The sequence below is a fragment of the Cynocephalus volans genome, chromosome 2 (genome assembly GCF_027409185.1).
Source record: "Cynocephalus volans isolate mCynVol1 chromosome 2, mCynVol1.pri, whole genome shotgun sequence".
Taxonomy (NCBI): domain Eukaryota; kingdom Metazoa; phylum Chordata; class Mammalia; order Dermoptera; family Cynocephalidae; genus Cynocephalus; species Cynocephalus volans.
The window spans coordinates 200729249-200753701 of record NC_084461.1 but is presented as its reverse complement, the minus strand read 5'-3'; the positions used below and the strand labels follow the sequence as shown (position 1 = coordinate 200753701).

The window sequence follows — 24453 nt, the reverse complement described above, 5'->3', positions numbered from 1 at the left end:
AAGTTTTAAATTGCATGCCGTTCTGAGTAGCATAATGAAATGGTGCTCCAGCCTGCCTGGGAAGCAAATCATCCCTTTGTTCAGCAAATCTGTGCTATATATGTGCTACTAACCATTGGTTACTTAGTAGCTGTCTCGGTTACCAGATCGACTGTTGAGCTATCAAATCACATAGGCATTTTATCATTTCATATTATCACAAGAGGAAGAAAGGTCAGTACAGTACAATAAGATATTTTGATACAAAGATAGAGAGACCACATTTACATGACTTTTATTACAGTATATTTGTATAATTGTGCTATCTTATTGTTAATCTCTTACTGTGCCTCATTTACAAATTAAACTTTATCATAGGTATGTAGGGAAAAACATACTATATACAGGGTTTGGTACTATCCGCAGTTTCAGGTATCCACTGGGGGTCTTGGAATGTATCCCCTGCTGATAAGCGGGGGCTGCTACACAGTGATCCCACAGTGTACTTCTAATTTGCATTTATTTCTCTGATGGATAATGAAATCGAACACCATTTCATATGCTTATTGACCATTTGGATAAGCTCTTTTATGAAGTATATTTTTAGACTTGCCCTTTCTTCTGTTGGGTTGCTTGTCCTTATTGATTTCACAGAGCTCTTTATATATATTCTGGATGCAGATATGTTGTTTGACATGTATTGCAAATATCTTCTTTCATGTGTGACTTCATTTGATCAGTAAGAGGAGGAACCAGGAATTTTGAGCCTCAAAATCATTGATTTGAACACAGAGCAAGCCCTTCACCTGTGTGAGCCTCAATTTCCCTCTCTAAACCCTGTAGGCTGTTAATCCACTGCCTGGTGTATAAAGAGAGCTGTGATTGTTGTTAACACCTTTGTGGGATGAGAAAGCCCTGAACAAAAATGGGCAAAACTGGCCACGTGGGATTTTTGTCAGTTTTACAAGTATATATTATGTGCCCACTGTATACCAATCTCCAGGCTAGACATTGAAAATATAGTGGTAAACTAACCCAGTTCCTACTCTTGGAGGGGGCTGTGCCAGGGATGAGTGCAGGGGGCTGTGGGAGCCCAGGGGAAGCACTAACTGGGCTGGGGCATCACAGAAGGCTTCCCAGAGGAAATGAGCCTCACAGTGGAGTAAAGCCTCTTTTGTTCAGGCACAGGTTTGGGCATCCTGGTGCGTTAGGCATTGAATGGGCACCTGGGAGATGGAGAGAATTCACTTGGTCTCACCCCTCTTGACCAGTGGTTATTGATGGGGGTGATTGTGTCCCCAGGGGACACTTGGCAATGCCTAAAGACATTTTTGGTTGTTACGACTGGGAAAGGAGGGCTACTGTCAGGGTTGCTACTCAACATCCTGTAATGTGTAGGACAACCTCCATCACAAAGAGTGATCTGTCCCAAATGTCTGTAGTGCTGAGGTTGAAAGATGGACAGTTGCAACACAGTGTGAGGAAGGGGAGGGGATGAGCAGAGGGACCAGAATGTCATCCTGACCTTAAGGAGATTATCAACCCGCGTGTCCATTACAGGAACCACAGGCCACCTGCAGAGCCCTTGAAATATGGCTACTGCCGCTGGCCGAGGAACTGAGTTTTAATGTTTATTTAAATTTCAAAACATATGCTCGATTCTGTTCTTGGGAAACTTTTTAGTTTGTGTGGAACAATTTGGGTATGTGAATGTACTTTTTAAATAACTGTAAATTTTATGAAACCTAAGTATAGATTAGGTATTTCCACTGAAAATTTAGCATGCAAATTGAGATATGCTGAAAGTGGAAAATACACCTCAGATTTGAAAGACGTAGTACTTAAATTAAAAAAAAGAATGTAAAATATCTCAATAATTTTCATATTAATGATAATATTTTATATGAGAGTGCTTCAAAAGTTCATGGAAAAATAGAATTAAAAGATAATACTAATCTTTCCATGAGCTTTTCGAAGTACCCTCATGTATATTAGGTTAAATAAAATCTGTTATTAAATTTACTTCTTTAATGTGGCTACTTGAGAATTCCATGTGTGGCTCGCATTGGATTTCTGTTGGATGGTGCCGTTGCAAACTGTGGGAGGTAGCTAGAATGTCATGGGAGGTTTTGGGCAGGGGCGATGTGGTTGGGTTTCTGTGGTGGCTGCATACTGTAGCTATGGAGATGAGAGAGGATTCCAGAGAATGGGGCACATCTGGTCGTAGGGAGACTGCGTGGCCTAGAAGCCCTGAGCTACAGTCCCAGAGAAAAGCCCTGATGCATCAGAGAGCTGGTGCCCACTGCCAGTCCACAGGTGAGCGACCAGACTAGGGCCAGAGGAAGGAGAAGCCTCTGGGAGAGGCAGACGCTTCCTAGTGCTCTCAGCTAAGAGCAAGAGAGACCTCAGCCACTGCAGGTCTGCCAGGTCCTGGTGGGTATCACTCCAGACACCTGCCAGCTGGGGTCTGACCCTCCTCCCCACTCTGGATGCTGCCTGCACCCCACTCAGGTTTGATACCCTACCTCTTGCTGCCTGGCCCTTCTCTTTACTACTTACTAGCTGTGTGACTTTGAGCAAGTGGTTTCCCTTCTCTGGGGACTACCAGCTTTGCATGGACTTACCAATATCCCACTTAGAACTCAGGAAAGACCAGATATTCCAACAGGTGATAGGTCTTCCTGGGCTGGGTATTTTTGGGGTGGCATTATGGAGCCCCAGCAGTGTGTGTGTGTTTGTGTGTATGTGTACACGTGCATATGGTACTGTCTGTTTGCAGGGTGGCTTGCTCTTTCTGATCTCTGGCCTTGCTCTTCCTGTTTCACTGCTGAGGAAGTCTAAGGCTCAGAGAGGAGAAGCAGCTTGCCCAGGGTCACACAGCTCTGCAGAGGCAGAATTCAGATGGGCCGACTTTATAGGTCCCAGGCTGCCCCTCCCATGGCCATAACTCAGTGTTTGATTAAGGGCAGGGCACTGCACCTATCTGAGCCTCAGTTCCCTTGTCTGTCAAGTGGGGAGGGAAACAGTGCTGACCACAGCTGGCTTCTGGGAGTATGTAGTAAATTGGGTGAAGCCACATTACGCTGGCCCAAGGCAAGGATCCAGATGACTGATCTGCACATAAGTCTTCACTGCAGCCTCCTGCAATGAGTTCTATGAGCCCATTTTTTTTTTCTATGAGCCCATTTTAAGGCAGAGAAAACTGAGGCTGAGCTGTGCACCTGGTCAGAGCAAAGCTGAGGTGCCACCCCACTCCTTGGCTCCAGAGGCCTTCCCCTCTGTTGCATGGTTCCTTGGTATTACCTGATGTGCATGACAGGGCAGGCTTGCCCTGTGCCCAGCCTGGTCCTTCATTCTGCATGACTAGGCATGAATGGGCACAGGGCAGCCTCGTCCAGCCCACTGAGCCTGCTCCCTCCCTCAGGAGCTCTTCTTCCTCTGCTAGGTGAGCTGTAAGCTTTCTACTTTCCTGCTCCAAGCAGCTCCTGACAGGCAGAGTGGTTGGGCAGCTAGTGGCATGGAAAACACCTGGGCCGTGGCCAAATCCTGAAAGGCAGAGCTGGGAGAGGACTTAAAGCTCGTCGACCCCTGGTGCTGGTTGTCTAGATGCCTTGTTCAGCCTCAATCTCTACATCCGCAAAATGGGAGGAATCGCCAGCTTGGTAGCATCAGGCAATACAAAGTTGGTGCAGAATGGGAGCTTGCAAACTGCTGGGGGGAGGGTTTTTGGAGGGCACTTTGGCAGTATTTGCTGAAATGTGAAGGGAGTGTGCATGGACCCTGAGCCAGCTGACCTCTTTAGTTTGCTACCTAGAACTGTGCTTCTCAAGTTTTAATGTGCATGGAAGTACCTGGGGTCTGGTTGGATTGCAGATTCAGTACCTCCGGGATGACTCTAGCAAGCTCAGGTGACCCTGCTGCTTGCTAGACCCTAACAAGGCCCTCTAGGGCTCCTCTCACACAGGGGCACGATGAGGCATGTTCCTTTGTGACAGGTATGTCATTGCATAAAAGACAAAAGGAGCTTAAATGTCTGTCAGGTTGGCCTTGGCTAAATGAATGGTGCATCATCCCTGCCAGGGATACTCTGAAACAATTGAAAAGAGGGAGAGGGATCTGTCAGAGTATTGCATATTGACAGGTCTTGGGTTACATGAGGATGGCAGTGCCCTCTGAGGGCTGTGCTTTTGCCTGTGTTGTTTGCTGATGTGGCCCTGGTGCTAGAACAAGGCCGGGCACACAGTAGGTGCTCAAGCGATGTTTACCTGGTGGTGGAACAAGTATGCTGATGTGGAAAGACCTCATGTTGAGTGAACCGAGCAAGCTTTAGCAGGCTTTGTATAATCTGGGGCTTCTTAGCCTTGGCACTGATGACATTTGGGGCTGGATGATACTTTGCGGTTGGGGCCATCCTGGGAATTGTAGGATGATTAGCAGCATCCCTGGTCTCTACCCATCAGATGACTCCTAGTTGTGACAACCAAAACTGTCTCCAGATGTTGCCAGTTGTCCCCCGAGGGACAAAGTCACCCCCAGTTGAGAAGCACTGGTGTGATAGGACTGCATGCGGATGGAAGGATGAATGGATGGAAGGACGGGTGGGGGGCAGGGAGGGAGAAAGGTCCTATGTAATTTCCATTCAGATATGCTTTTGGCCATAACCTCCTTGAAAAAGCAGGTGTGAGTGGCCCCTCAAACTGATGAACAGTGGCTACCTCTTAGAAAAAGGGGAAAGAGGACAGGTTTAGAGATTTTGCTCTAAAGAGACGTAGTCTTCTCTCTGTAGTTCTTTTGAATATGAAGATTTTTACCTATGAGTTGAGCAATTAAGTACATTTTAAATATCAGGATGGTACAAGGACTGCCTTCTAAAGCAGTGAGGATTTAATGAAAGTACATAGTGGGAGCATTCAACAAAGTGGTTGGCTTGTGCTTGGAGTGCAGCCAAAGGAAACCATTGTTTTATTGTGGTGCATCCTTCCAACAGCCCTTAATCCTACAGAAGCAGTTAAGACCCTCTTTGCATATGGGCAGACTGGAGCTCAGAGATAGAAAGGGACTTTCCTGAGGTCACACAGCAAAGTGGGAGCTAGGCTTCAATTGAAGTCAGCCTTCAGAACTCTGAAGTAGGAGCCATTTCTCCCCTGTCACACTGTGACGCCCACCAGGCTTCTGGGCCTCCTGGTCATCACACCTGTGGACTGAGGCTGTGGGGGCTGTTTCAAGTGCCCCATCTTGTTAGCTACTTGGTGTTTACCAGCCCAATTGAGACAAGCAAGGCTGGAAGTGGCAGGGGTGTAGCCTGTGGGAGTTGTGTTGTTGGTTTTTAACAGCAGCACTGGGAGGACTGCTAGTGATGTGGAGCCTATGAGGGAGGACCTTGGCAGAGATGTTCCTTGTCAGTGGGCAGTGGCTGCCAGCCCTATGCAGCTTCGAAGTCATGCTACTCATCTCCTGCTCAAACACCTGCCATGGCTCCACAGTACCCAAGTCTAAATTTTCCTTCCTGTGCTTGCTGGGTTAGCATTGCATGCCCTACAAAGGACTCTCTGTGAGATAGCTAGATTCCCAATACCACTGCTACTACTACTAATAGGAACCAGAACACCTGTTTGCCAGGCATGGCACTAACTGCTTTACATGCAGTATCTTATTTAATCCTTACAAAAGCCATATGGCGCTGCTGCTTGTATGATTCTCATTTTAAGATGTTTCTCTCTGATGATTTTTTTTTTTTCAACATAAATATTTATCAGAAAGGGATCAGATAACCTTTTTATCATCTGACATCTTATCCCGGATGTCTCATAGGGTAATAAATCCTTCTTTTTCACAGTCGTATCTAGTTCCATTATAGTTGTCCTGTGGAATATTTAACCATTCCCTTATTAGAAGTGATGAGAAATTAATAGTTGGTATTTACTGAATCCTTCTCCTTTCAAGTCCTGCCCTAAGCACTTGATTCATCAGTCACCTCGGCAACCCTCTGAGACAGGCAGTTTAGCCCCATTTTACAGATGAGGAAACTGAGGCTATTGAAGTTAACCTGCCCCAGGTCACATGGCCGGTCCTTGGCAGAGCCAGACTTGGCCCCAGCCTGCCTGAGTCCTCCACCCAAACCCTTAACCACACTGGGCAACTTGGCCATGTGCCTCATCTCCGGTGTTCTCACAATGCCATGTGTCTTTGGGCAGGTGAGTGAGCTGGGTGCTGGCCAAGGAAGGAAGGAAGACCCATTAGAAGAAGCACAGTGGCCTACAGTGGTCGGATATGCAGCTTTGGTCAAAGAAAGGCTGAGTGTTCCTGCTGGAACAGTCCCTCCTGCGTAGGAGAAGCACCTGCTTGCAGGAATTTGCTGGAGCTGTCTGGGGTGAAATTCGGACTGGCTCAGCTGGCCAGTTTCCCCAAGCCTCAAAAGTGTGTGTAGCCAAGGCCTCTTCCCTGTGGATCCTGGGGGCCACTGGATATGGTGGTTTCTGTTCCTTAAGGGTGTTCAGGGTGCCAGGTGCTGGGCTACCTGCTGTGGCCACCCTGAGCCATCGAACCTTCTCAACAACCTAGTGAAGTGGGTTCCATGTTCAGGTGGGGACCCTAGCTTCAGTGAGGTTAAGTGCCCCATCCAAGGTCACCAACACAGCTCTATTCACAGATAGTTGGGAGTTTTGGGGCATCCTGGCCAACATTTATTGAGGGCTTAGCATTTATCGTGGGCTTAGCAACATGGCTTGAGTCGGGTACTCAACTCGGGGAGTTGCTCTTATGTCCTCATTTTATAGACGTGAAAACTGACACCTTTTGTACTTTTAAAAATGTTAGCTGTGAACTCCTTGTTCAGGTGAAATTTGCCACGAAGCGCCACTTCAGGTGTCAAATCAGAGAAGGTGCTAGCCATTGAAGTTGGGCATAGTCCAGGGGAGGGAGACAGGGTTCAGCCTCCCCCTAGAAGTCAGTGATAGGGAAACTGAGTCCCAGAGAGGGAAGAGGTGTGTCCTGGTTGCATGGTGCTTCAGCAGTGCAGCCGGGATTCGAACCCACATCCCCCTTGCCTTAGGCTTTTTTAGGCTGGCCATCCCCTTTGGGTTTTCCCCCAAAGGCCACAAACTTGATGACTAAACTTTCATGGAAGGGGTGCTGGCGCTTGGACAAAGATGGGGCTGAGTTTTGTCCACCACCTCTGAGGACATGCTGGGGGAAGGCTGGGGGTTCCTAGAGGTGGGCCTTTGTATCCTCGGGTAGTTGTTCATGTGTGTCCTGTTCCCTTAAACCCATAGCGACCCAGAGCAGGGTCTTCTAAATGAAGAGCCTTGCACATGAACATGAAGCCAGCTCAATGTCTAAGCCCCAGGGTTTTGGAGTCAGCCCTCAATTCAAATCCTTGCCCTGCCCTATCAGCTGTGTGGTGCTGGACAAGGAACTTAACCTTCCCGAGTCTCTGACTCCACATCTGTAAAATGGGATGTCCTTGTACCTCCCTTCCAGAGTGGCTGGGAGGATCAGCTGGTGCAGTGTTTAAGACGGCCTTTGCTCAGTGCCAGCTGAGAGTGAGTGTGTGCATTCAGTGGTCGCTACTGGTGGCCTAAGTGACAGTTCACCAAGGACTGTCATTGTTTCCTAGAGATAACCCTGAATGCCCCCTTTAACAGATAAGGAAACCAAGGCTCAGAGAGGCTGAGTGAGCTGCAGAGATGAACCCAGCTCTGTGGCCTTGCGACTCCTATCCCCTACTCATCTCCCGTCCCTCACTGCCTGCCTTGGTGGGAGCGACATGGCTGCAATTTGAGCTCTGTGTTTGGGCAAGTGACACGTGGTATATACATCTGGAGCTCAATAAATACTCGCTTCAAAGCAGAAGTTGCGATAGAATTTCCCTGGGCAAGTTGAGGCAGTGTGGTTCTAGAAGGAGCAGGGCTTTGAGGGGAACCTGCTTCTGTCATGGTGTGTGGATATCCTCGGGAGGCTCTCAGTAGCCACTGCTGTCTGGGCTGGGGGATTTCGGGGGGTCCTGAGCTCCCTGGCTTCTGGGTAAAGGTATGACCAGAACCATGCCATCAATTGGGGGTTTGCAGAAACCAGGGTTTGACCCGGAAGAACTCTAGATGGCAGGGCTGGGATTTGGGTGGTTGAGTAATCAAGATAAGTAATATTTTAATGCAAATGTTTAAACATCAAAACTAATGGGTGGACCTTGAAAGTAGTATGCTAGGTGGAAGAAGCTAGTTCCTAAAGACCATGTGTTGTGGGTTTCCGTTTACACGAAGTGTTCGGAACAGGCAACTCCATAACCACAGGAAGTAAATTAGTGGTTGCCACGGGCTTGACGAGGAGGCAATGGGGTCGATACCTAAAGGTCTATTTGGGGTGATGAAAATGTTCTAAAATGGGCTGTGACTGTACTAGAACTGTGAATATACTACTCTGAATGTACTAGAAACCTGAGAATATCCTAAACTCTGTGATTATACACAAAAACATTGAACTGTACACTTTAAGTAGGTGAATTGTATCTCAATAAAATTGTTACCAGGCTATCCAAATTAATGCAAAAATGTCCATGATGAACAGCATATCAAAATTCTGCACAAAGACAGGATCAGTGTTACTCATTTTTCTCCTTCTGCCTCAGGCTCCGGTATGACTAGGCACAGCCCCAGTATTTGTCCTATTTATTTAAAATTTTGATTTTTTGTTCATTGCGGATTTTTTTCCATTAATCTAAAAAAAATTGCATTAAAACATTATTGATCTTGGTTACTGAGTTTTTGGTGCTCTCTTGAGTTTTATGCTTGAGGACAATGCCTCGCCCTGTCCCAGCCCTGCCAGCCAGGCCTCTTGCTCTTCCTAGGCTGGCTGAGCTCTCCCTGCCACTCTGTCACTCTGTCCCTTCCTGCTCTCAACAGCATCTCCCCATTTGACAGATGAGGTCAGCGAGGCCCATCCCAAGAGAAGCTGTGAGTTGATTGTCCCACAAGTGAGTCACGTGTGAGGACCACAGGGGGGTCTCTGTCCGCATCACCTTCTCCCCTGGCCCAGGGTATCTGGTTCCTTTGCCACTTTCTCCCCTCTCTCTCCTTTGAGATGGCTCCCTGGATCCCCCAGCAGCTCTCGCCTGGCCGGCGGCCCTCGTCTTTTAAGCTGCCCTACACCAGAGAGAGCCTGTGTTCCCTCCTGGGGGATCACAACCAGCCCAACAGTCAGAATTTCCCACTGCCCCCAGTGCAACTCCAAGCTCCTGACTTGGCATTCAAGGCTGGGCACAGTCTGGAGCCTGCTGACCTCCCTTCCCATCCTCTTACTCACCACTGCTGATTTCTGATCAGTAGATTCAAGTGGGACCCACATTTATTGGAGAGCTGTAATGCATCAGCCACAGCCCTCTGCTCTTTTTCCCAATCAAGCCTCCATCTCACTTAATCCTCACAGGAGCCTTGGCTAGTAAAAATTATTGGGCCCATTTTACAGATGAGGAAATGGAGGTCCAGAGAGTGGAGGTGATGCTGCCGAGGGTCTGAGGTAGAGGCACATACATACCCAGGCTGGCTGACAACACACCTGGGCTCTGTCCACCTGCCCACGCCTCACACATCCAGTGTTGGTGGAGCCTCCTCCTGCTTCCCCTCGGGGTCATGTGTGTAGTGGCTATGGCCAGGGTCACACCCACTCCCATCCACACTTTTTTTTTTTTTTTTTTTTAAAGATGATGGGTAAGGGAATCTTAACCCTTGACTTAGTGTTGTCAGCACCACGCTCTCCCAAGTGAGCCACGGGCCGCCGGCCCTCCATCCACACTTCTGACCTGAGTTAATATCCAAGGTCTTGTGTTGGCCTGTGATACCTGGAGGCATGGTTCTTTTGTAATAGTTGTTGTCTCCTGCTTTTACTTCTTAAAGTAAAATCAGAGCATCCAAACTATGCTCTAGAATATGCCATCAAGCTTTTCTGGTACATGTCCCTACCAGACATTTTTTTATATCACATTTCACTTATTGCAGATATGTCAGCTCATCACTACATGCAAATTACACTAGTAATTTGGACTGACACTAGATCTTGTTGTTTAAATTGCTTTAATAAAGAGAGCATATACGTTACTATATCATAGCATTTTTTATAATTGTGTCCTCAGCCAAAATTTGCTGTAGTCGGTTTCCCTTTTTTTTTTTTTAAGGCAGATCAAGATCGATCACAGTTTGTTTACTTGAAAGAGGAAAGATTTAAAAATTTATTTTAAATAAACTTACAAAGAATAGTAGTTGTATTTAGAGAACATTTTATAAAAAATAAAACGTTTACAACACCAACAGAAGGTTCTTGATTAAACATGTTTAAAAGTAAAAGACAGTTTATCTAAAGTTAAAGGTAGTATAATCTAGGCATTCAATAACATTGTAACGCCTTTTAAGTGTAGTCAAATGAGTTCAATTTAACTATCATGTTAAACAAAACACCTTAGATTCTCAGGATTTTCTAGTTCCAATTTCTAGTTTTAAAAATCTTCAAGTCACCTGTTAAAAAGAAAACAGAAGTAACAACTTAGGGTAGAAAGAAGTTATTTCAAAAGAAAAGTAGTTTGCGATTCTAAAATAACTATTTCAAGTAATTCTCTTTGTTTATTCATTTAAACAACTTTACAGAAATGGTATCACTGTATTTTTATTCTTATAGAATATATACAGCTCTACACCTAATTTTCAGTAACACACTGTTTTATCCATTTTATTTATTTATTTATTTTAATTAATTTATTTATTTTTAATATCCATTTTGAATGAATCACGTGCCCATGGAGATGGATGGCTCCTGTCTATTTTAAAAGATACTTAGAGTGATATCCCTTTAGGATAACATTTTAAGAGTATCTGGAAAATTATTGCAGAAGAACTTCTTATTTGTTACAATTTTCCTGCCCTCTACCGAAGACATTTTGCTGATTTCATTTTACATCTCGTCCATCTTTATATGCAATCGCTACTCTTGATCAGAAAATCTCAAGCGCTCTAAAAACACCTGTATATTTTATTTTATTCCATTTAAAAGGGAAGGGGTTTGTAGGTTTCACCAGAGGGTGAAGGTATTCATGGCACAAAAAGGCCCATTAGATCTGGACTTGAGTCTTGATGCTGCCCAGCCCCAGCTGCAAGAGTATGGGCGGCCATCTCCCCTCTCAGCATTTCTTATCTGTTACCTGGGCAGAGCTGTGCTTTCTCCCTGACGGGGTTGCTAGATGCAGCTTTGCTGTGGTGTCTGTCTGTCTGGCCGTCTGTCGGATGATACTTGGTATTCTGGGCAGGACGTGGCACTGGGCTGCTCCTGCTTGTGCTCCCACAGCTGCCTGCACGTCCCCCATCTTGGCATCCCTCCCACTCTGTGTTGATTGTCTGCCTTCCCAATGGTCCTTATGGGCAGAACTGTGTCTGTGCTCATAAATAATAGCACATAATTATAGCTAATGTCACTGTGCTCATATTCTGAGCCAGCGTCGTGACAGCTCGATGAGATACGTGTCACTTTCAAACTTTTTTTGGAGATGAGGCAAGTGAGGCTCAGACACGAGAAGTCACTGGCTCAAGGTCACACAGCTGGTGAATGGCCAAGCCAAGGTTGCACCTCGGGTCTGTCCAACATTGGGGTGTGCACTCCTGACCCCCACAGCCTATGAACATTGTGTTCCCCATGCCTGGCCCAGGTGAGCACCAGTAAATAGTCCTTGAATGCTGAGCTCAGTGGCCTAAGTGTTATTCCATAGAGTGGAGGCAGGGGAGGCAGCGCTTGTTAAAATGTAGATCCCTGGGCCCCACCGTATCTTCCAAATCAGAAGATTTGGGGCAGGCCCCAGGAGTTAGCCTTTTAACAGTTTCAGGCTATTTTGAAGCACAGTGAAGTTTGAGAACCACTTTAAATGGACAGAATAACAATGATACGTAAGTAACAAAGCTCTGTTCTGAGTGCTTTATATTAGTTCGTGTATTTAATACTCACTAGTGCTATTAGCATCCCCCTTTCACTGAGCACAGAGAAGTTAGGTGCACCTTCTCCTTTCCCCCATTGCTGCATTGCTAGTAATCAGCGGAACAGGGACTCAAAGCCAGGTGTGTAGGAGTTTTACTCCAGGGCTCAGTCCCCCACCTCGGACAACTTCTCAGCAAAGGAGTGGAGACAGGGTCGTGTGTGTGTGTGTGTGTGTGTGTGTGTGTGTGTGTGTGTGTGTGTGTGTGTGTGTGTGTGTGTGTGTGTGTGTGTGTGTGTGTGTGTGTGTGTGTGTGTGTGTGTGTGTGTGTGTTGGGTGCAGGAAGCCCCCACCAGGGTCGTGTGTGTGTGTGTGTGTGTGTGTGTATGTGTGTGTGTGTGTGTGTTGGGTGCAGGAAGCCCCCACCTCGGACAGCTTCTCAGCAAAGGAGTGGAGACAGGGTCGTGTGTGTGTGTGTGTGTGTGTGTGTGTGTGTGTGTGTGTGTGTCAGCTGCCCAACCTGGGGCAAGTAGCTTCCCCATCTCTGTTCTGTAAAATGGGGCTAATAATAGCACCTAACCTCTAGGGTTGCTGTTAGAACCAAAGTGTGTATAAAACTGCCAAGCATACATAAGTCTCTCTCCTTAAGTCCTTACTTGGAAACCGGCAGGGTACCAGATGATTCCCTATGCATGTGTGTGCTGTTTTTTTTGTTGTTGTTGTTGTTTTTTAAATCAACTGTTTGTTTTCTGGAATTGTATATTTTTCTCTTACTCACCAAAGGCTGGCCACCAGAGTCCTGCCACTGGCCCTTCTGAGCTGGGGCCCAGAACCAAAATACATAGTGGCTTCCAGCTCAGCTCAACCTGCATTTGTGCCTTGCCAGCTTGCCCAAGTTGCACTGGGCATAAGCTGCTGAAATTGCCCTTTCCTGACATAGACCATGGCACTGGCAGACTATGGCCCTGGCACAAAATCTTGCTTGCCGACTGTTTTCGTAAAGTCTTATTGCAACACAGTCATGTGCATTTGTGTGTGTGTCATTGGTGGCTACTTTTGTGCTCCAGCGGTAGAGTGGAGTAGTTGCAACAGAGACCATCTGGCCCACAGAGCCAAAAACATCAGCTTTATGGTCCTTCACAGAAGAAGCTTGTTGACTGACCCCTAATAGAGATGGTAAGATGAGGTCACAGAAAGTTTGGGAAACAGATACAGGGAAGAGAAGTCACTCCTTAACCCACCTCACCACACCACACCTTCCTTAGTTTATGTATGCCCCTTCTAGTCTTCTTCGTCTATGTGCTGTGATGACAATGATCATATTATTAAATACATTGTTCACATGTTGACTCTGTGCCAGTCTTGATGGAAGTTATGTAGTTCCTCATGCCGCTTTTTGTTCTGTGTGTTATTCCCATTTCTCAGATGAGAACACTGAGGCTAGAAGAGCTGTCCCAGAGGAACCCAGGACACCCAGCCTCATCACTCCCATCCCCAGCTTGTTCCTAACACAAAGTGTTGAACTGAGCCTATTTCGAGGGGGAGGTTGGGGCAGTGTATGGGGGCCCTGCTTTGATTGTTTTAGGTAAAAAAAAAATGTGAAGTCAGTTAGGGACAAAAGATCCCAGATCAGGAGCGTGGGCTCTTGAGAGACAGTGAGACTTGGCTTTTCCTGCTGGCTGCCCTTCCTACCAGCTGAGTGGCCCTGGGAGGTTTACTTCACTTCTCTGAGCCCCTGTAAATGGATGGTTAATGAGGGAGAGTCAAATGGGGTCATAAGGAGAGGGTTGCAAGGACAAAATGCAATGACGTGTGTAAAAACCCTTAACTCAGTACCTGGCATACCATAAGCGCTCAATAAGTATGATGATGTAATGTTTTTAAGGCAGTCTGCCAGCCTAGCCTGCCTGCCCTTCTCCCCTATGGAACCACTCTGCATGCTTCTTATGTGCAAACAGCACCCAGGAACTCAGACTTATTTTTCCCTTCCCCCCATCTCATTGGAATCTGGCAGACTTTTCTTGGCTGGCTTCCCTCTGGAGTGGGTTGGGGGTCTCTGATTCCTAGGGTTCCCGCCTGAGAGAGCTAAAGTCTCCCCCCACCTCTGCATGGAGGGTTGCAGCGTGTAGGGTGGGAGATGGTGCGGTCAGCGTGGCCCGGCAGGAGCTGTGGCGATGGAATGTTTGGATGCTGGTTCCCATGGGGAGGGATTGTGAGGCTGATGGCTGAGCTTGGGCACATGGGCACTGGGCCCCCCTCCAAGGCCACTCTGTAAGTGCAGTGACCCACCTCATTAGCTGGCACTGTGTGCTCCCAGCTCTTCTCCCCTCCAGCCACTTTTTTCTTGGGAACCTCTTGATCTGCTGAGCTTGGAGAAATGATGCCCATTTACAAAGTTCAAATAGGTTTGAACCAAAATCATTGCAGTCTCAGTATAAATATCACCTCCTTTAGCCCCCATGGAATGTCTCCACCTCTCGTCTTGTGGGCCTTTCCTGCTGAGCATTTATCACTGGTGTCTTTGTCTCACATATGGGTTTCTGTGTCCCCCACTAGAATGTCAGCTCCATGAAGTCAGGGATATTTGTCTGTTGCCCTTGATGCATCTCAATATCTTGAGCAGTACCTGGCACATAGTAGGTGCTCAGTAAATATTTGTGGAGCGAATGAATGTGGATCTAAGAGGATATTTTAGATTGATCAGCTCTCCCCTCCTTAACTTCCCTTCTCTTCCCTTCCCTTCCAGGGTAGCTCAGGGGTCAGTGGAAAGAGGGTGCAAAGCTCCTTCCCATCCTCTCCTGCTGCCCCCAGTTTTTTTGCTGTTTGCTTTTTGGCAGCTGGCCGGTATGGGGATCCAAACCCGTGACCTTGGTGTTATCAGCGTCAACCAAGTGAGCTAACAGGCCAGTCCCTCTGCATTTTTTGAGCCACAAAATGACACACCAAGGATGGCATTTTGGGGACAGAGCCACATTTGGAAACTGGCTTTTCCTCCTACTAGTTGTGTAGCTTTCTGCTAATCACTTTGTCTCTTGGAGCTTCAAGTTCCTTACTTACCAGATGAAGATAAAAATCCTCACCTTACAAGGTTATGCTGAAAACAAGAGCTAGTGCATGAATGCACTTGCTCTGTGCATGTTCTAACATGTTCTCAATTACTGACAACTCCCAGTATTCCTATGCGGCTAGTTCCTGGAGGTATTATCATCATCCCCATTTTACAGATAAAGAAACTGAGGCTCAGGGAGGTTAAATGATTTGCCAATGTCACACAGCCAGTAGCTCTTGAAGTTGGGATTTGAATCCTATCAGTCTGGTCCCATACTATGCCTGGCAAACAATTCAAAAGATACCAGTCACTTTATTATTTTCTCATATGGAAAGACAGTATGACACCATGAAAATGCATTTTTAGGAGAAGAATGTCACTTCCAACCCCAGCATCACCCCTGGTAGCATTTTGAGTGTGTTTGCTTCTTGTCTTTTTTTCTTGCCTGTGGTTTCTGATTACTGGATGGTTCGGCTGATCTGGCTATTTTGCTTTGTGGCACTGTCATGCTCACACACGGGTCTCGTCCGTAAAGTGGGGAACATGGCACCTGTCCATCCCACACTGGGCTGATGCGAGTGTGAAACCGGCAGTGCATGGAAAGCCCTGCATTTGGTGTTAAATACACAGTGGTACTTAATAAGTGCTAGCCGCTATTACTGATGATCCTCCTGCAAGAAAAGGAGGACTCGTTGTCTCCCATCCCTGCCTCTTGTTTGTCCTCTAAGTCAGTGCTTTTCAATAGAAGAGAACTTTCTGTGGTGATGGAACGTTCTAGAGCAAGGTCGGCAAACTTCTATAAACATTCAGATAGTAAGTTTCGGTGGTTGTTGCTGTTGCAGCTGTCCCTCCTCTCTCTCCTCTTCCTCCTCCCCTCCCCCCGCCAGCTTCCCTTGAAAAAAATGTACAAATCACTCTTAGGTCAAGGACCATAGAAACACAGGGCATGGGTTGAATGTGGACCAAGGGCCGTAGTTTGCCAACCTCACTCTAGATCTGCACTGTCTAAAACTGTAGCCACTGGCCCCATGTGGCTACTGGGCTCTTCAAATGCAGCCAGTATGAACCAAGATGCTGAATTTTTAATTTTACTTAATTTTGCTTGATCTGAATTGAAATAGCTATGAGTGGCCGGTGGCTGCATGTTGAACATGGAGCTCTAAGTCACTCTGAAAGGGCCTGTGTTCCCTGGAGGGGGCAGGCCAGCCCGTGAGCCCCGGGAGCTGCCCAGCTGGCAGGCCTCTTGGCTCGCTGGCATTTCAAGGGCCGCCTCAGGGCAGCTGGGCCTGAGCCATCCTGCCTCCGAAAGAGCTTTAAGTGCCTGTCCCTAATTGGTTTTATTCGTTCCAAGAGGGCAGCCAACAATGGAGGACAGGAGTGCCAGGCCTGAGTATTCTGTGGCTTGGGAGTGGGCTGGGGGTGGGGTGGGGGTGGGGGGCTGGTTGCTGTGGTTACACCTGGGAACCGTTCTCCATTTGGGTTTAGATGTACTAATGGGGCTGGTGTTGCAGGAAAAGAAAAACTGTATAGAGGTGAGAAGCGCGCGAATAGAAGGAAGAGAGGACAAAGATATGCAGACAGTAGCCTACAGCCACTTGATTTCCATCATGGCACAAATAGTGATAATAGCTGAGATTTTTAAGTGCCTACTGTTATCTTGCTTAAGCCTCTCAACAGCCCTTTTTACAGAACAGGAAAACTGAAGCGCAGAGGCGTGACCATCTATACAGTCAGGGAGTCGTCCAACTCCAGAGCTGCATTCCAAACCACCTCTGCCTCCTGAAACAGGACCGAGAGGAGGGATGCTGAGCCTCAGACTTCAGGGAGTCTGTAAAGTGATTTCCCCTCCTGGGCCTCAATTGTCCCATTTGTAAAATGAGGGGAAGTGAGAATTGGACTAAAAATCTTCTCCACCCTAAATGGTAAGCACACAGTGAAAGGACAAGTCGACACCAGTTGACGATCCACCGGAGAGAGCTCGTTTATTAGGCGGTACACACACATATGTATAGGGCTTTAAGGGAAGGCTGATTGGCTTAAAATACAATCCCTACTTAGAGGGCAACCAGCGCCATGATGGGGTGTGGCCGAGAAGGACTTATGTGATCGGGGTGTGATCCCTTGGGGCATTTGGGTCCCTACATTCCTCCCTTTTTCTTGTTTTAGGAAAGGGGACGTTGAAGTCATCGAGCTACTTCCTGCTGAACTGGGGCGTTGTGGGGGGGGCAAAGGGAGGAAGGTACATAAATACCCATTATGAAACCCCAAAGGAGGGTGGAGAAACAAGTAATTTCAAAAGGGGAAAAGTCCATAAACGTTCCTTGAAGCCACAAGTCGAGTATGCACCAGTTCCATTGTTCGTAGTTGGAGACTGGAGGGAGCAGCCAGGCATCGGTGGCAAGGGCGTGTAGGATGCGTTCCCTCTGTAAGGTGCTGTCTCTTCAGCATCGGCTGAGGAGCTCACGAGATGAGGCGGGGGGTTCATCGGTATCTAGGAGCTGGTAGTTTCTAAGCAGAAGCTGGTTAAAGGCCTGATTAGAGATTTTTCCCACTTGGGTTTGAAGAAACCTAATGATCCAGGGCAAGAAAAGGCAGGTTATGAGGATAATGATTAGAGGTCCCAAAATGGGCCAAATCCAAGTTAGGATAGGGTTTAAGATAAAAGAAGAAAAGGGGTTAGAACTGGATGTGGTTCGTAGGCTGGAAGCTAAGTCGGTGAGTTTGATGATGTTTGTTTCAGTGAGGAGGTCTAGTGCTCTGCGGTTTTGGAGGGTGACCTGAGCTAAAGAGGTAATTTGTCTCTGTAGAGAGGAAAGAGATTCGGCAGTGGAGGTCAGAGCCCCTTCAAGTTTAGCATTTATGTCTTCAACCGCCCATAAACTGTGTCCTAAGGCTCCTCCCGACAGGCCGGCTCCAACCACTGATGTTGTTAGGGAAATACCAACCATGATCGGGAGGAAGGCGGCCCTTTTTTGCCCTGAGGGGGGATGAAGAAGATGGAACAGTTCTGAACTGGAGTACAGAGTGAGTTGAGGGACGATGGTGACAAGAAGGCATGGGGCAGTAAGATTAGGCAGGATGGAGGTAGAGAGGGTTCCATTGCACCAGAAGAAAGAGCCTGGTGGGGCAATGGTGTGGTTATAAATGGTTGAGGAAGGGAAGCGTTTAAGGAGACGGCCGCCAGGAGCGGTCGCATGAGAGAAAACAATTTCCGGGAGAGAGAGAGAAAGATGAGTGTTTCAGAAATGATCTGTTGACAGGTGTAAAGGGGTGACCCAGGGGAGCTAGTAGAGGGGCCTGAAAGCTCCCTGGGTGAAATGAAAAGAACAGGAGAATCCATGGAGTAACATGATTACCTGGCAGGGAAAGTTTAGCAGCAGTTGGAGTGCAAAGGATGACAGGACATGGGCCTTCCCACTTAGGGGTTAGGGGGGTTTTGGGTTCCGGGGAAGTGTAGAATACTAATTGGCCTGGGCTGAGTGAAAGGTTATTTATGGAAAGTGACGGATCTGGAGGTAGTCAGTCCTGGTATTTCCATAGCTTGGTGCGAAGGTGGGAGAGCAAGGGTAAGGCCATGGTGGGTGGTATGGGTCCTTCAGTTGCTGTGATCCCCGGGGGTAGGAGGGACCTACCATACATGACTTCAAAAGGGGAAAGATTGGAGGGCCTTTTTGGGAGAGCTCTGGTCTTGAGTAGAGCGAGAGGTAGAAGACGGACCCAATCAAGGTGTAATTCCAGAGACAATTTAGTTAGTATGGTTCTCTCTACCTTTCCAGATGCCTGAGGTTGGTAAGGGCAATGTAGGTGCCAGGAGAGAGAGAGTGACTGGGAAAGTTTTTGTATTATCTGGGCGGTAAATTCAGGTCCATTGTCAGATTGAATGGAAGTGGGCATCCCAAATCGTGGGATGATTTGGGAAAGGAGAGTCTGGGCTATAGTGGAGGCCTTTTTATTGGATGTTGGGAATGCCTCTACCCATCCTGAAAAGGTATCAACAAACACCAAGAGGTATTTGAGGCGCCGGACAGAAGGCATGTGCGTAAAATCGACTTGCCAGTCGGCCCCGGGTGTGAGACCTCTGGCCTGGTGGGAGGGGTATGGCCCAGGTTTGAGAGGGGTGTTAGGATTGGTACGCTGGCAGATTGTGCATGAGGAGGAAATTTTTTGCAAGAGGGCTTTGTCAGATGGGGTGACTGAGAAGAAGGATAAAGCTTGGGGGCTAGAGTGAAACAGGTCATGGAGCAAGCGAAAGAGAGAGGACTTATCATCATTAGGCAGTTGAGGCTGAGAGGGTGTCTGTGAACCTTGGGAGCCGTATGGAAGAATGGGAAGTTGGTTTTGTGTCTGTGGGCGCCGTGCTGCAGTGCGTGCGGCGAGGTCAGCCTTACAATTCCCGCGAGTGATTGGGGAATCGTCCCTCTGGTGGGATCTGCAATGAATGACTCCTAATTTACAAGGTAAATGGGATGCCTCAATTAATGTGGAGATTAAAGCTGAGTTGGTGATTGTGTTACCCTTGGTGTTAAGCAGCTATAACCGAATCAAGGGAGACTATGGCATAACCTGTGTAATGAGTGTTTCCTTCCTTGAATGAGGACCCATCCGTGAACCATGCGAGATCAGCGTGAGACAGGGGCCCCTCAGTGATGGAAGAATGGTAAGATATGAAATTCTGAAGGCTTTCTACGCAGCTGTGCAAAGGGGTGTTGGGGGAATCTGGTATAGGCAGTAGGGTAGCCGGGTTTAGGGGTGGGCAGGTAGTGAAGGATAGGGCAGGATTTTCCAGAAACGAGGATAGGAGGGTTAGGATTCTGGAAGGTGGGAGGGATTGGAGAGCCTTATAGGTAAGGAGGTCTTTAAGGTGATGTGGTGAGATGCCTCCTTATGCAGTAACTGCCCCGCTGCCAGGGCTCTTAAACAGGGTGCCCAGCCTTGTACAGTGGGGTCCAATTGTTTTGATAGGTCCTAAAACGCCCAGAGCTTGTCCCGTATTTTCATGAACATAGAGGAAAAAGGGTTTAGTTAGATCAGGGAGATGAAGTGCAGGGGCTGTTAGAAGGGCCTATCGAAGCTTGAGAAAAGGGCGCTGAGGTGAGGAGAGCAAAGGTTCTTCAGGAGGACCCTTACTCATATTATAGAGATAAAAGGCACCATTAGGTTTTTTTACAGCGAGTATGGGAGTATTGAAAGGGGAGCGAGTGGGACGGAGATACCCCTTTTTTAATAGGTCCTGAATGATGGGGCTTAACCCGAGGAGGGCTGTTGTGGTTAATGGATACTGAGCCTGACAAATATATTTGGAGGGGTCTTTTAGTTTTATGTGTACAGGGGAACACTGGGCCAGAGCGGGGCTGGCAGTGTCCCAAACTGTGGGGTTAACAGGGTGCGTCAGGATGGGTAAGGACTTCTTTGGAGGGGCGGAATTAGTAGGATCTTGGGCTTGAACTAGCGCTAGGAGGAAGGAAACGGGGGAAGAGGAAGAGGACAGGGGCAAAGTAATGGAGACTTGAAGCCGTGATAGAATGTCCCGACCCAACAAGGGGATGGGGCATTGTGGCATGACTAGAAAGGAATGGGAGAAAACGGATTGAGTACCTTGAAGGCAGCAGGTTAAAAGAGGGTTTTTTGGGGAAAGATTTGTTTACCTCCTACCCCGACTATAGGAGAGCTGCTGGAGGTGGTGGGGCCTTTATATTCCCTTAAGACCGAAAAGGTGGCTCCAGTGTCCAGGAGGAAAGATATTGGGTGGCCGTCCACAACCATGGATACCCTGGGTTCCTGCTTTGTTATAGAGATGGTCGGGAAGGGCCCAAGGCTCCGTCGGTCCTCCTCAGCGAGGCCCACCATAGGTGGTGTCCACGGTTCGGGGGACTGTGGGGCAGTTGGTCCCTCACCCCTTCGGGCAAGGGGGCAATCAGATCCCCAATGTCCCTTCTTTTTGCATTTTGGACAATGAGTGGTGGGTGGCCTGGGGGTGGGGCAAGCCTTTGCCCAATGCCCTTCCTTTCCACATTTAAAGCAGGCTCCAGGTGGAGGCTTAGAGGTGGAGGCTGTGGGAGGGCGCCCAGGGGGTTTGATAAGCTGGGCCCACATCTGGAAGTTGGCGTGGTCGGCCTTTTGTTTTCGATGTTCCTTTTCCTCCTCCCGATTATGAAAAACCTTGAAGGCCACTGACAGGATTTCGGTCTGAGGGGTTGCAGGACCCTGCTCTAATTTTTTAAGTTTAGTTTTAATGTCGGGGTAGGATTGGGCCAGGAAATAGGTCATAAGGACATGCCGGCCATCTTCTGAGTTGGGGTCTAAGTTAGTGTATTGTTGAAAGGCCTGAGTTAATCTATTGAGGAACTTGGAGGGAGTTTCCTCCTTTTTTTGGGCAATTTCTTGAAGTTTTTGGAAATTGACAACCTTGCGAGCCGATTTTTTGAGGCCAATTATTAAGCAAGAGGCAAAACGGTCTCGAGCCTGGATTCCCTGGGCTGTGTTATAATCCCAATTAGGTTCCTGTTCTGGGACTGCTTGGGGGCCTGGCGGGTGATTCGGATTGGTACGATGGGTGTCAGTGGCATGGGTTTGGGCTGTATCCCAGACCCTGCGGCGTTCCTCGGGGAGGAGGGTATTGGCTAGGAGCATGAAGATGTCATGATGTGTGAGGCTGTAGGCCTGCAGGATCCATTGGAATTCTTTAATGTAGGTGGTAGGGTCCGTAGAGAAAGAGCCTAGTCTTTTTTCTAATTCTGTAAGGTAAGCTAGGGAAAAGGGAACATGGACCCTAACTACTCCTTCAGCCCCAGCTACCTCACGTAGTGGGGCGATTGTTAAAGGGGCGGGGGGAGGTCCTCGGGAACGGGTGAAAGGGGGGCTTAGTCGGTCAGGAGTAGGTGAGGGTAAAGACCGGGGAGTGGATGGCGCTGGAGGTGCAGAAGGTGACGCGGATGACGGGGGAGGAGGAGCGGACGCCGGAGGCACTGGGGGAGGAGGAGGTCGGTAGGGTGGGGGTTCATCAGCAGGGTCGAAGGTGGAAGGATCGAGGGGTGACTGTGAAGAGGGTTTACAGGCTAAAAGGACTTGAGAGGGAGCACAGGAGGAGCAGAGGGCGGGGTTCTGAGCCAAGAGGCGAAAAGCCTCGATGTAGGGGATCTCCTTCCATTTTTTAGGCGCTGGCAGTAGTTAAAGAGGTCTCGTAGACTGTTGGATCTAGTGTGCCCTCAGGGGGCCATGTGTTTTGATTATCTAAAGGATAATAAGGCCAATCTTGTGTGCAGAGTTTGGTGAGGAGTTTGGGCTCAATATCCGGCCTGAGGGAAAGGTTGGTGAGGTTTTTCAGAAGGCATTGAAGTGGAGAGTCCCCTAGGGAGGAGGAGGAAGCGCCCATTCTGGTCTCTTAATGGGAATTTAGACAGAAATCGGACAGAGATTTAGTGATAGGACAGATCCTTCCGCGGTTGGGAAAGGCGGGATCCTAGAGGGCGTCCCCAGTAGGTCACGTTAGTCCCGGCAGGTTCAGGTACGAACCAGGAGGAGAGAAGGGAGGTGTGGGTCGTCACCCAGACCTTCACTTCTCTAGGGCAAAAGCCCGGTACCTGAAGGAAACCTAGCGCCAGGATTTTCTGGTCGGGTCCCGGACCCGGGAAGTGGTGAGAAGAGAGCGGTGGACAGGAGGGTGAAGGAGAGAACAGAATGGGGCTTTTAACCTCCAAAAATGAAAGTAAAAGTTTACCGGGGCTTTGGAACCTGTTATAGTTTGGGAATTTATGGTGGTCGTGAAGACCGTGGTGGGGTGGAGTATGGGTGTTAGGGGCTACCAGACGGTCTAGACTCCCTGTGGTAGCCTGAAAAAGGGCTGGTGCCCTTTAGGAAAGGGGGCTTACCTAATGATGAGCCGGTGGTGAGTGGAAGGAGCCAGCGCCGAAAAGAATGGACGAGGGTGGACCGTCAATGGTGAGCGGTGGAAGGGAGGCCGGTCCTGGCGGGACGGAGTTCCCGAGGGGCGACTTGGAAGGTGTTGCTGCTGCGATTCGAAAAGTGTCACCGCTCAAGAGAAGCTCCGTCCCGGGTTCTGGCACCAAATGAAAGGACGAGTCGACACCAGTTGACAATCCACCGGAGAGAGCTCGTTTATTAGGCAGCACACACACATATATATAGGGCTTTTAGGGAAGGCTGATTGGCTTAAAATACAATCCCTACTTAGAGGGCAACCAGCACCATAATGGGGTGTGGCCGAGAAGGACTTATGTGATCAGGGTGTGATCCCTTGGGGCATTTGGGTTCTTACATTCCTCAGTGTGATCCCTTGGGGCATTTGGGTTCTTACACACAGCATTGAGATACATGTGCCCTGCCCCTAAGGTACAGGGATCCCCTTGGTTCCCTGTTAGCTGGGTCCTGTTTGCATGCTGGGCCCATCATGGACACAGCCTCATTCCTATAATGAGGTAGTTAAGACCTGGGCATGGGCCTCACACATCTGAATGGCAAAACTGGTTCTGTCAGTTCTTGTGGTCAGTTGTTCTTCCTCTTGGTGTCATTTTCTCATTTGTAAAATGGGGATCATCATACTTCCCTTTTACCGAGCTTTGAATGACACAACGTACTTGCATAGTAGGCATTTGGTCATTTGGTCATTATTAGGTGGCGGCGGCAGGATATTGTCCAACTCCAGGGAGTGCCATATTAATCGTAGGCTGGGTACAGCCTGGTCAGCTGCACCCAACAGTCTCATGTGGTAATAGTGGTATAAGGGTGGTTGTTGATGCTTGATGTTATGTTTACTTTTCCTGAAGTCCAAGGTCCTTACGTCAAGAGGAGAGAGGAGGCATGAATGGCAGAGTGGCAGGCCTTGATCAGACCAGGCCAGAGCTTGGCAGAGACTCACACTCTCAGCTCATACCTCTGGTCTGTGAAGCGAGCCAATTCATTCCCTGTAGGAGGAGCAGGCGAGTTCAGATACCTGCTGCAGCATCATGGGCTGAAGTGGCCTCCCCCTGCACTGGAGCTCATTCTCCAGAGTCCTTCCCCTAAATGTCCCTGTAAGGTGCCCTTGGGAGCCCAAAACCCCCTCTGCCTCTTTGGGGAGACCCTGCCCTGGTAGCATTTCTCCACAGCGCCCATCCCTGATGTAGTATCTCCTTTGCCCCTGCAGGGCTCTGCGGGCAGACAGCCTTGGCAAGCTTGGAGGGCTGAAGCCCAGAGATGAGAATGCCCAGGGGAGGTAAGTGTCTCCAGAAGGCCCCACAGAGTCCCGGCTTTTCCAGAGCCAGCTCTTGGCACGGTCACTCCATGCCGGTGGTCGAGCAAACTCTCTGACTGGCTTTCTCCTCTCTATCAAGCCAGCAGGTTAGAAATCCAGTACTAGAAAGAGCTGGGTCCAGGCAGTGTGGAAAAAGCAGGTCTCTGCTCTTGTTTGTCTGTTAGGAAGATGATTCTCCTGGTGATAGCATAGAGAAAGCTGAGACCCAAAGCAGGCAGGGGACTTGCCCAG

At 48.4% G+C, this 24453-nt stretch overlaps 1 protein-coding gene across 2 annotated transcripts in view; it reads left to right on the top strand.

Annotated features, from left to right (window-relative positions):
• Window positions 1–24453, top strand: part of TPST2 (tyrosylprotein sulfotransferase 2) — a 59981-nt gene that overhangs the window by 18418 nt on the left and 17110 nt on the right. The window contains exon 2 of one of the 2 annotated variants that reach the window (XM_063086995.1): window positions 24115–24183. The exons of the other annotated variant lie outside the window; for it this stretch is intronic. The gene's annotated coding sequence lies outside the window, so the exon portion shown is untranslated. The remainder of the gene's footprint in view (window positions 1–24114; window positions 24184–24453) is intronic. 2 annotated transcript variants of the gene reach the window in all.